We start from the raw sequence: 12,178 nt of genomic DNA, 5'->3' as shown, positions 1-12,178 counted from the left end.
CTTTGGCTGTGTTCCACCCTTGTTAGTCTGCTTCAGGCACTGTTTCACAAGCACACGTGCCGCCTCACTGCTTCTACCTGGGCTGCGTTATTCTTTCTCACTTGCTCCGCTATGATTGTACAGGCATGTGGTGGTTACAGTCCTTTGGCCAGCCATATGGCACAGGTCCAGAGGCCGTTTCTCCCTACTTTTGTGCTGTGTTCTCGGGTGCAGGCCTCTGTGCGAGATGGGCAGTAAGTGCGCTATTTGTTGATCTGCACCTGCTATCGCCACACCTTTTCTTGGTGATTGCTGTGGGCATGTTCCAGGGGGGCCTCGCTGTGGTGACCTCTGCTACTCGCCAATGTTCTCACGTTGTTCTCCCCCAGCCCCTTCGCCGTCTTGCACTTAGATGTGTGCTTTGCTTGGGTTGTATTATGCGCAGTTGGCTTTCAGTGGTGGATAATGTGCTCCTTACTTCACCAAGGCCCGGTTCTCTTTAATTGCTAGTACTTCTCACGTTGTTACAGCGGCAGTGTGCACTTCCTGGACTTGCAGCGTGTTGTCGTCCGGAGGCAAGTCCATGCAATGGGGAGTCCTGATACCTGCCTGTACTCTTCATCTGGGATCCACTCCTCTCCCAGACTGGCACTCTTTGTTTCTGAGTACCTCTGGAGTTCGGCCCTCCTTGGCAGCGTTCTACTGGCGGTGGCCCTTTACAGGTGCTTGTTCTGGTTTGGTGCTGCGCTCCGTGCTGCTCTGCGGCGTGTGGTTGCCGTTCTGCTTGCCCGCATATTACGTCCTTCCTGATCTCCTCCGGCTCCGTTATTCGTCAGCGTTCATGCGACTGCAGCGTGCACCAGTGATAATCCCTTGCTTCCATTCTTCACCACTCTCCACAGTGTCAGGGGGGATGCCGGTGGCCTCACTCCTCTAGCACTCTCCTGATGTTGCCTTCACAAGTTCTTGTGCCTGTCGCCATCTTGATTGTCGGCACATCTCACAGGGTTGTCCCTGTCGGCGGGGTCGTATTGTATTCCGCCACAGCTGTTATGCCTAATCTTGCGCCGTGCAGCTCCTGGAGTTTACCGCACTCATATTAGCGTTAACAGCGTTCAGCGCCCACCCCACAGGATGTGCTTCTTTGCAGAGGATTATACAAGATCGAGCGGGAGCACTGGAAAGTGCGTCCTTACTGCATGGCCATTAGCCACGCCCCTCCGCCCCCACACATGAAAAAGAATTATCTCGATATTAACATCAATAAGAGAGAGTTGATCACTATCCAAAGACATATGAAAAGGCGTTTCTTTCAATGGATCTTAAATGAAGTCAAGCTTGAGAAAGTTGATCAATTGAAGAATCTAGTTTTCACATTGAATTGGAGCATAAACTCTAAGAATTATCAAGAATAAATATGCCTCCTAGCCACTTATTTTGAGGCACAACTGGAAAAGAGGAATGGGAAGTATGGCCGCTTCCCACTATTGCCCTCAATAAGGATTTATAACATGCAGGTTGTTCGAAAAATTACTTATGGCGCAGAAGTGTTCCCAGAAAAATTGAAAATTGACTGGATAAAAGTTTAAGCACTGTTTTGGACAAATGTCCTACATTTGTCAAATAGTGTTCTAGTTGTGTCTATTAGATACAAATTAGGGTTATCTTCAATACAAGCTACCATAAATTGGAAGAAGATGTTACCTAATTTAATGTTTGTTGATCTTTATAATGTTATGTATGCTAAGGAAAGCTCGGTTATACATTTGTGGGTACAGGGATGTAACAACTTACTGAAGATCTCAAACCTACACTGCCAATAATGCTTAAAGGAGGAGGAGATCAATCCCCTCTCCCGAACCACAGAAGCCGAATAGATCAACCCTCCCAACGTGGTTGGCATGGGCGCCTGAGTATTATAAATACAGGAAGCCACGTGGCAGCCAATGGGGGGAAGACTGAGTTAGGGAAAGGGGATGGAAGGACAAAGGGAAGGAAGGGGAAAAAAATATGCATACATAGAAAAAACCAAACTGAACATAACTTCTGCCTGACCAAGCAGCTCCTGACTTGATACCTACGAAAATTCTACTATACACCTCTGGGCGTTAACCTAACACCTTGAACTCGTAAAGCATGACATATTACCATGGACTCACAAAGCACATTACATAGCACGTATATGTTAGTGCTAATGATTTAAATGCAACAAAACATCAATAACCAACTCTTCTACACATAACATAAGATTGCGTAAGCATGATGGCACACACGAGAACATTTCGGGTAATGATAAGGACAGAGACACATGATCCTAACAGGGCAAGCAGAAGCCACAGAACAAGGGACATAACATTGCACATAAAGTGGACATCAGAATTGTGTGGGTGTGTGTGTGTGCGCGCAAGGCCCTTCACGAGCCTCTCTTGTTAGCAGAGCATCTCCCTGACATAACCCAGTCCTTTACTTGTCTTAACAAATAAATGCCTGTCCGTAACACTCTGCAGGCATATCACCCAACTCACGAGATGTAGTCAGTCAATGACATGAACACTTGTTAAAGCACACTTAACTGCCTGTCCGGACGCCTCCTGCTGACGTCCGGACCCGATGGAATGAAGCAAAATGTAGAGTCTGGCCGCCTTAATCACCGCCGCGACCCAGGTATTAGCAGGCTCATATCCAAACATCAAAGAAATGCGTGGAACATTTAACTGGCTGTCCGGGCGCCTCCTGCGGCTGTCCCGGACCCGAAAAAAAGACGCGGAATGGGCTCTTCAGCTGTTTCTCACTGCCACGACCCGAGTCAAGAGCCTGGAGACATTTATCTCAATCCCCCCTCCAGCGTTCCGCTTGCCTGCCAGCTTTTCCACACCTTCAGTTTGCTGCCTCGCCACCGCCACCACCCGTGCTCTCCAACTTAATCATCAGCACCGGAGCACGGGCGGATGGCCGTTATAAGCACGCCTTCCTTATTGCCTGCAGCTGCTTTGTGGCACGCACAGGGAACTACACACACTCCCTATGCCTACTGGGAAGTGTAGTTCCCGGACTCATTTGCGCACTATACACCTCTTTCTGCTTAACTCCTGACAGTACCTCCTCTCTCAGGGCTCTTCCCAGGACCGGCCTTTTCAGGATGTTGTAGATGAAACAGTCTTCCCAGGTGCGGAGCATTCACCGAACTGGCGGGTTCCCAGGAGCAGTCTTCCAGTCCATAGCCCGCCCATTGAATCAGATACCACAAACCTTGCCGTCTTCTCCTTGAGTCCAAAGTTTTCTTCACCTCATACTCTGTCTGACCGTCCTTGTGGATAGCTGGAGGTCTCTGGACACGTCTTCCAGGCACTGCGGGTTTAAGCAAACACACATGGAATACTGGATGTATCTTTAACGTTTGAGGCAATCGTAATTTCACAGCAACTTCCCACACACATTTCACAATTTCGTAGGGTCCAATAAACTTTGGGGCAAATCTGCGAGATCCAATTAAGGGCAGATTTTGTGTGGACAACCATACTTTATCCCCCACCTTGTAGTGTGGGGCCTTCCTTCTCTTTTTGTCTGCATATATCTTATATTGTGCCTTTGCCTGTTCGAGATTGTCTTGAGCTTACTGTCTGATGGTCAGAAGAAATTGTTTTCTGTCTTGGAGTACTGGAAGGTTTGTCACCTCAGGTAACTGCTCAGGCAACATTTCCTGTACCTGCCCATACAAACGCTCATTAGGAGCCATACCCAGTGATGCATGCTCCGTATTATTGTATGTGAACTCAGCTAACCATAATGCCTGAACCCATGACTCAATGCCTTCATGTAAATAACGGCGCAAGTATTGTTCAAGCGTCTGATTAAGTCTTTCTTTCTGTCCATCCGTCTGAGGATAATAACTGGTGGAAAAGGCACAATTGATTCCTAACATCTGACAGAAGGCGCGCCAAAACTTAGATGTAAATTGCGGACCCCTATCTGATACAATACTGCGAGGTAATCCATGTAGCCTGACCACATGTTGCAAAAATAGTTCCGCCAACTTCCCTGCTCCTGGAATTCCTCTACAAGGCACAAAATGAGCTTGTTTAGATAGGTAGTCCACCACTACCCATATAGTGTCATACTGGTCATCCGGAGGTAAATCTGTGATAAAGTCCATGGATATATGCTTCCATACTTTCCCTGGAGTAGGCAATGGTTTAAGTAACCCTGCTTTTTTAGTATAATCAGCCTTACTTCGTACACATGTTTCACATCTTTGCACATACTTATTTCCATCCTGTCTCAAATTGGGCCACCAAAAATATCTCTCTACCAGAGTCTGTGTTTTTTACTGCCCGAATGACCTGCCAAGGGTGAATTATGACACCAATGCATTGCTTTCTTTTGTAGATCCAAGGTGGGGTAAATATAAACGTCCATCGTAATAGGGAAGCTTATCTCTGAAGGTTTCCAAAGGATCATTCACTCCCCAGTCCCGATTCTTTTGTTTCTTCATTTCTTGTTTCACTTGATTCAATAACTTGGTCAACACAGCTCCTACCACTTTTTCTGCTGGAATTATGGGCTTTACCTCAGTCACCATATTAGATTTTGCTGGCGGGATAGGGCATCTGCTTTTCCATTTCTTTTCCCCAGCCTGAATGTCACCAAATAATTAAACTCATTGAAATATTGTGACCAACGTAATTGCCTGGGACTCGATGTATGGGCTGTCTTGAAATACTGTAAATTTGTATGGTCCATAACCGGTGCTTGACTCCCAATAATGAATGCCTCCATTCCAGAAAGGCCGCTCTAATGGCTAGTAGTTATTTATCTGTGATTGAGTAATTTTGCTCACAGTGAGTGCGTTTCCGTGAATAGTAAGCCACTGCATGCCAAACCCCCTCTTGATCCTTTTGAGATAACACCGCCACATTTGACGCATCAGTTTCCACTTGAAACATTTTCTCAGGATCAGGATGCCGTAATACTGGTGCTGACGTAAACGCCTTCTTCAGCTCCTGGAAAGCCCCTTCCGCTTCTAGATTCCAACAAAAACCTGTTGCCTTTCTTAATAATTTCGTTATAGGTGCCACAGTCTGTGAAAAACTGGCAATAAACCGTCTATAGAAGTTAGCGAAACCCAAAAAAGTTTGAATATCCTTAACACATTGGGGTGTGGGCCAATGAAGAACTGCCTGTACCATACTTTTGTCCATGATTATTCCTTCCGAGTCAATATGAACCCCAAAAACTCCACCTGTGTGGCGTGAAAGGCACATTTTTCTAATTTTACATATAACTGATAGTCCTGCGATTTTTTCAACACAGCCCTCACATGCTGCTCCTTTGAAGTGGAGTAAATCAAAATGTCATCAATATATACAATAACAAAAATGTACAAAAACTCACTCAATAACTCCTGCATAATATACTGAAAAGCTGGAGGAGCATTACATAAACCAAAAGGCATAACCAAATACTCAATTAATCCAAACTTAGTCCCGAATGCAGTCTTCCACTCATCCCCCTCTTTGACACGTATCAAATGATATGCTCCTCGTAAATCGAGTTTGGTATACACCACTGCTGTCTTTACCTGATCCAACAGTCCTGAAATTAAAGACAGTGGATATCTATCCTTTACCGTCACGTTGTTCAAAGCATTGTAATCAATGCATGCCCTAAGGGTTCCTTCCTTTTTTGGAACAAAAAACAATGGGGATGAGACTGGTGACGTGGAGTGTCGGATAAACCCCTTTTTTAACATATCATCCAAGTACTCTCGAAGATGTTGAGTTTCTGTTTCTGTCAACGCATATATCCTGCTACAAGGCAATTTGGCACCTGGTTCTAATTCAATTACGCAATAATAGGGTCTGTGGGGCGACAATCTTTCTGCTCCTCCTTTATCAAAAACACTCACAAAATCTTGATATTGATCAGGAACCTTTAATCCCACAGCACCCACAACTTTGGATGCAGATGGCTGGTCCGCCAAAAACAAAGCAGGGCCCAACTCCTCTTCCATGTGGCCCATACATTCCTTATCCTAAAAAAAAACTTCCCTAGTAACCCAATCAATCCTCGGATTATGCTGCGTTAACCAAGCAATGCCTAAAATAAGGCCAAACAGGGGTGCCGCTATCAAATCCAGTACAATCTGCTCCACGTGTCCTGACCCACACCTCATTCTTATAGGTTGAGTTTGCTGACAAATGGGCCCTGAAATTAAAGGTGAACCATCCACTGACTGCACCCCTTCCACCTGTGTCTTCTCTCTCAACGGTAACCCCAACCTTTTGGCTAAACTAATATCAATGAAATTCCCGGTTGCCCCGGAGTGCACCATAGCTGACACCATCTGTTTTGTACATGCAAAAAATAAAGTTACCAAAATATACAAATGGGAGTTACCCTTTTGTGTAGTATTTGCTACCCAAGTGGGGAACCTTCCTACCACTGAGCCTGACACCTGAGTTCCCCCTAAGGCCGGCCCAATCGTTTTCCCGACTCCCCCTTGCTCTTTTCCCCACCAGCAACCTTCTTTGGTGTGTTTGGACAAGTAAGGATATAATGCCCTGGTTGCCCACAGTACAGACACAAATTATTAGATTTTCGCTGCTCCTTTTCTGCTGCCGATAATGGACCTCTAACCCCTCCAATCTGCATTGGTTCTCCTTCACCATTTCTGTTTACCTTTCCTCTATCCAATCTTATAAAAGGTACCACCTCCGGTCTTTTCCTGTCTCCCTTGCGCCCATTCATCCGATGGTCCAAACTTAACGCCAAATCAATCATGGCTGTGCAATTACTGGGTTGGTGCTTTACCTGCACCATGGCATCCTTTAATTCTTCTCTTAAGCCTTGATAAAACAGAACTCTCTGTTTATTTTCCAGCTAATCTGTTTCAATTACCATCCTATTAAATTGCGTTACATAAGAAACCAAATCTCGTGTACCCTGTTTTAATGCCAATAATTCTTTGTCTTGTGCTAAAGAAACTTCCCTGCGGTCAAACAATCGACCAAATTCCGCCAAAAAATTGGCCCAGTGATATAATAGCGGGTCATCTTTTTGCACCAATGGCATGGCCCAAGCTGCCGCATCTCCTGTTAAATATGATTGACAAATGCGGTCCTAGCTTGAATAGTCTCAAATGCTGAAGGTTTGCACAAAAAATGCAACCTACACTGTGTCAAAAATATCATAAACTTCTTGGGATCCCCGAAAATCTTTCAGGTGCTGCCAAAGGCACACTACTTGGAGGTTGGGTAATTACAGTGGGTGATCTAGCTGCTGCCCTTCATGTAGAGGACCCTGCTTCCTCCAACAGGGTCCCTTGTGCTACTAACCCCTGCACTTGTGCCTTCAGCGTGCCGGTTTCCTGTCTAACATGTACTAATTCCACCTGAATTTCTTGTAATGCTTTTAGCATATCCGCTAACGAGGGGGGGGTTCTCCATTTGGCCTGGGTGGTTCAGTAATCCCGAAATCGGGGCTGATGATTCTGTCAATAATGCTTAAAGGAGGAGGAGATCAATCCCCTCTCCCGAACCACAGAAGCCAAATAGATCGACCCTCCCACCGTGGTTGGCACGGGCGCCTGAGTATTATAAATACAGGAAGCCACGTGGCAGCCAATGGGGGGAAGACGGAGTTAGGGAAAGGGGATGGAAGGACAAAGGGAAGGAAGGGGAAAAAATATAAATACATAGAAAAAAACAAACTGAACACAACTTCTGCCTAACCCAGCAGCTCCTGATACCTCAGAAAATTCTACTATACACCCCTGGGCATTGACCTAACACCTTGAACTTGTAAAGCATGACATATTACCATGGACTCGCAAAGCAAATTTTATATAGCACGTATATGTTAGTGGTCATGATTTAAATGCAACAAAACATCAATAACCAACTCTTCCTACACATAACATAAGATTGCGTAAGCATGATGGCACACACGAGGACATTTTGGGTAATAAGGACAGAGACACATGACCCTAACATGGCAAGCAGAAGCCACAGAACAAGGGACATAACACTGCACATATAGTGGACATCAGAATTGTGTGTGTGTGCGCGCAAGGCCCTTCACGAGCCTCTCTTGTTAGCAGAGCACCTCCCTGACATAAACCAGTCCTTTACTTGTCTTAACCAATAAATGCCTGTCTGTAACACTCTTCAGGCATATCACCCACTCACGGCATGTAGTCAACAATGACATGAACACTTGTTAAAACACACTTTACTGCCTGTCCGAAAGCCTCCTGAGGATGTCCGGACCCGATGGAATGAAGCAAAATGTAGAGTCTGGCCACCTTAATCAACGCCGCGACCCAGGTATTAGCAGGCTCATATCCAAACATCAAAGAAATGTGTGGAACACATAACTGGCTGTCCGGGCGCCTACTGCGGCTGCCCCGGACCTGAAGAAAAGACGCGGAATGGGCTCTTCAGCTGTTTCTCACCGCTGCGACCCGAGTCAAGAGCCTGGAGACATTTATCTCAATGCCCCCTCCAGCGTTCCGCTTGCCTGCCAGCTTCCCCGCACCTTCAGTCTGCTGCCTTGCCACCGTTATAAGCACGCCTTCCTGATTGCCTGCAGCTGCTTAGTGGCACGCATAGGGAACTACACACACTCCTTATGCCTACTGGGAAGTGTAGTTCCCGGACTCATTTGCGCACTATATGCCTCTTTCTGCCCAACCCCTGACATACACCCTTATTGATAACCCTGATAACGTAAATAAGAAATTGCAGATATGGGATTGGATACAAACTAGACAACTCGCTAGGAAATACAAACTCTTTTCCAATATAATTATAAATGAAAAATGTTATAAAGTTATTCCAAAATATTTAACAAAATTTCCTAAAAAGAAATGAAATTTGCCTTCCTATGTCGAAGGTTACATTTGTGCCCAACCCTTGAAATTCTAGGTTGTCGACAAAAATTCTAAGAGAACTGAGGCTGTGTAGAATTTGTCTTTCCACAGAAACACTAGAACAACTGTTTATTGAATCTGTTGCTCTGCACCCTATTCGTGCTTGTCATTTTAAATGCTTTGTTCACAATGAAGCAAGTCATGAGTCCAATGAATTTTTGTGTAAGAATTCTGAATTTAAATGAAACCAAAATCATTATTGCCTCAATTATCTTCATAAAGCTTTGGAAATTGAATTTTAAAATCTGTCTGAAGTATTATGAATTATTTTTTCTTTTTTACTGTATTATTTGTGAGCAAAGTTTCTACTGTTTTATTTTTTCATGTATTTAAACATCTTTTTACTGTGTAAATGATGTGATAAGCGCAATATGTTTAAAGGTTTATAATAAACCAAACACATACATTTTTTTTTTAAAAACATTGATACCCAATAGCTACCCAAATGTTACATTGGACTACCAGTGCAGTATAATGGCTTGCACCCTTAGTGAAGCCAAAATTGAAGAATAGTTGCCACCAACCTTTTTCATAAAACCTGTGTAGGGTGATAAAATTACCATGGGGCAAAAATGGTGAGCTGAGAGGAACCTGCGGGACTTGGACGTCTTATGGAAGGAGCACTTCAGGAGAATTTCCTCTGCCCACCAAAAGGAGATCAAGAACCCAAAAAGGCAGGGGCAAAAAGCAAAACGTTGAGGGACCCCATATAGTGGTCCAAAAACCCCATAAATTGGGCAGGGACTAGCAAAGAGAAAGCCAACGTTTCTCTGTGGTTTCATCGACTATAATTACTGAGTGGTACATTTTCTTTGTGATCACATTTTTCCTCCTCCCTACCCGTCCCCACCATTTTCCCAGGTCCCCTCAATATATGTATCTATTTTCCACTCATGATGCTAATGTTAAAGGTATTTGTACCGTGCACTGTCACCACCGCATTGGTCCCTAGGCACTCTTGTGGATCTGAAAAGGGGGAGAGTGGAGAGGGTTAGTAGGGTGTAATGGGAATAGGAAGGTTAGAGTTTTGATGTCCTGTTGACAGTTTCAGTTTGTTTTTCACTGTTCACTGAGCTTAAGTGCGGTTTCGGGTTGGTGCGTTTTCCCAATGTGCTGTTGTACCGAGTTATGTGTTGTTTGTCTGTTGTTGCAATGTGGTGAAGTACTTGCGGATTGCTGTGCAGAGAAATGGTTGTGTGAGTTTCTATATTAGAAGTGTATGCAGAAAGTTTAGGTTTTTAGAGCCGAGTTAGTGGGTTTTTTCTTACTTCTTTAACTTTGTGTTTCTGCGCTCAACATCTATGATTATCCTGTGTGTTTGGTATTGTAGTGTGTCCTCCTAGTTGGCAGGCACGTTGAGGAGTGGCATTTTTCCTCTGTGTTATTTTATTTATTTATTTATAATGCGCTGCAGTCATCGGGGCACAACAATTAGACAAAGACACCATACAGGAAAAACAGGACAACTGAGCACAAGAAGGAGATTCGGGCTACATCCGATGGTTATTTAAAGAGTGCGGTCTTCAGGGCTCTGCAAAATGCCAGGTTATTTTTTTCCAGTCTTATAGCCGTCAGTAGGGAATTCCATAGCTTGGCTGCTCTTACCGGGAAAGATCTCCCCAAGCCGTTAGAGCATCTGAAGTTTAAGCAATTAATCTGACCCAGGTTTCCTGTGTGCAGGGATCTGCTAGGTATGTAGGGGGAAATAAGTGACTTCAGGTAAGATGCAGCAGTTCCAAAAAGGCATTGGTGTACGACGTGCCAGATTGTACTCTAGTGGTATGTGTATCTGGCTGATGCAGGCATGTTCCCACGCCCTGGGGTTGGTGATGTTTGTGTTAAAGGGTTCTGGCCACTCCCTTCCCATCCCTTGTATGGTCCTTACCTACCTAAGTGTCCTCAGTGGACTAGCTGTATGTAGACATGGGTGGTTAGGAGCAACCTCTCCCATCCTCCGGTTAGCGAAGATTAAGTTAGGCGTCATGGGTTACTCTTATTTCCCGCTGTGTCTATGCTTCCTAGTCATTTCCTTCTGGTTCTGTAGCAGAGAGACACGTTTTGAGTAGTTTACTGAATTCCAGATGATCTCTTGTGTCTTGCGTATGTTTTTTTGGTAGGCCATTTCAGGTTATTGCTGCCAGGTGAGAGAAAGATGATCCTCCAAATTTTCTTGTATGGTTTTGGTTCTATGTGAATGTCGCTGCTTGATCTGAGTGGTCTTGTCGGATGGTAGAAGGTTATTTTCTTATTTAGCAACTCTGCTCCTTGGCCGTGGATTGTTCTGTGCATTATGCACATCGTTTTGAAGTTTATTCGCTGTTTTATTGGTATCCAGTGTAGCATTTTTAGTGCTGGGGTAATGTGTTCTCTTCATGGTAGTTTAAGCCGGAGTCTGGGCGCAGCGCTTTGGATACGCTGAAGTTTTTTAAATTAAGCAATATGCCCCGAGCGGCAGGGGCATTACCGACTCAGGTAATGCCCCGGGGCCCATAATCTCGCTTGGGCCTTAACGAAGGCCCCGGGGCATTACCTGAGTCAGTACTGCCCCCGCCACAAGGGGCATATTGCTATTAGTACCCCGGCCCGCAATATCTGCCTGACCGGGGCACTAAAAGCATTTTTTTCTGTCCCGAAACGCTGCAGCGTTTCGGGACCAAAAAAAAGAAATTACCAAGAAATTGGGCGCCGGGGAAAAGGAAAACGGAGTCAGTTTTCCCTTTCCATGGCGGCCATCAGCAGCGGACGCAGTGGGAACAGAAGTGTTCCCAGCGCTTCTGCTCCCGAAAAAAAAGGAGCAGAAGGTAAGTGGGGTTGGGGGGGCGAGAGGGAAAGTTAAATAAAAGTACTTGCATCCCTGGCAGGGGACGATGGAAGCCTCCAGCGTGCTGCATTCTGCTTGACTCTCGCCGGGTACTAATAGTCGTTCTGGCATTCCTAGGTACAGGCTGTTGGCGTAGTCTACTCTGGACATGATGAGTGCAATGAAAACAACCACAAAGTAACTTGTCACTCAGTACATCTAGTTGATGAAACCATGATGTATGTGAAAGGACTCTGCTCAATTTTGAGTAATCCAATTCTGACACCTTTAAACCAGTTATCCATTTTGTGCTTTAGTTAGAAATCCCTGGTATAGGTGTTCATCCCACCCATCATGACTCTTTTTATAAAGAGTCTTACAATATTGACAGTGCTTAGAGCCCTATTTATTCTACCTTATGTGATGATGCTACCAAGGCCCTAATTAAGAAGGTTGTAGAAATGTATCCC

At 44.9% G+C, this 12,178-nt stretch overlaps 1 protein-coding gene across 1 annotated transcript in view; it reads left to right on the top strand.

The window, feature by feature from the left end:
• The window catches only part of RAB3GAP2 (RAB3 GTPase activating non-catalytic protein subunit 2), a 2,371,691-nt gene that overhangs the window by 2,143,011 nt on the left and 216,502 nt on the right, over positions 1-12,178 (top strand). The gene's annotated exons all lie outside the window — the stretch shown is intronic.

This window comes from Ambystoma mexicanum, chromosome 4q, assembly GCF_040938575.1.
Source record: "Ambystoma mexicanum isolate Mex_15411 chromosome 4q, UKY_AmexF1_1, whole genome shotgun sequence".
NCBI lineage: Eukaryota > Metazoa > Chordata > Amphibia > Caudata > Ambystomatidae > Ambystoma > Ambystoma mexicanum.
This window is presented reverse-complemented; position numbering and strand designations above follow the sequence as displayed.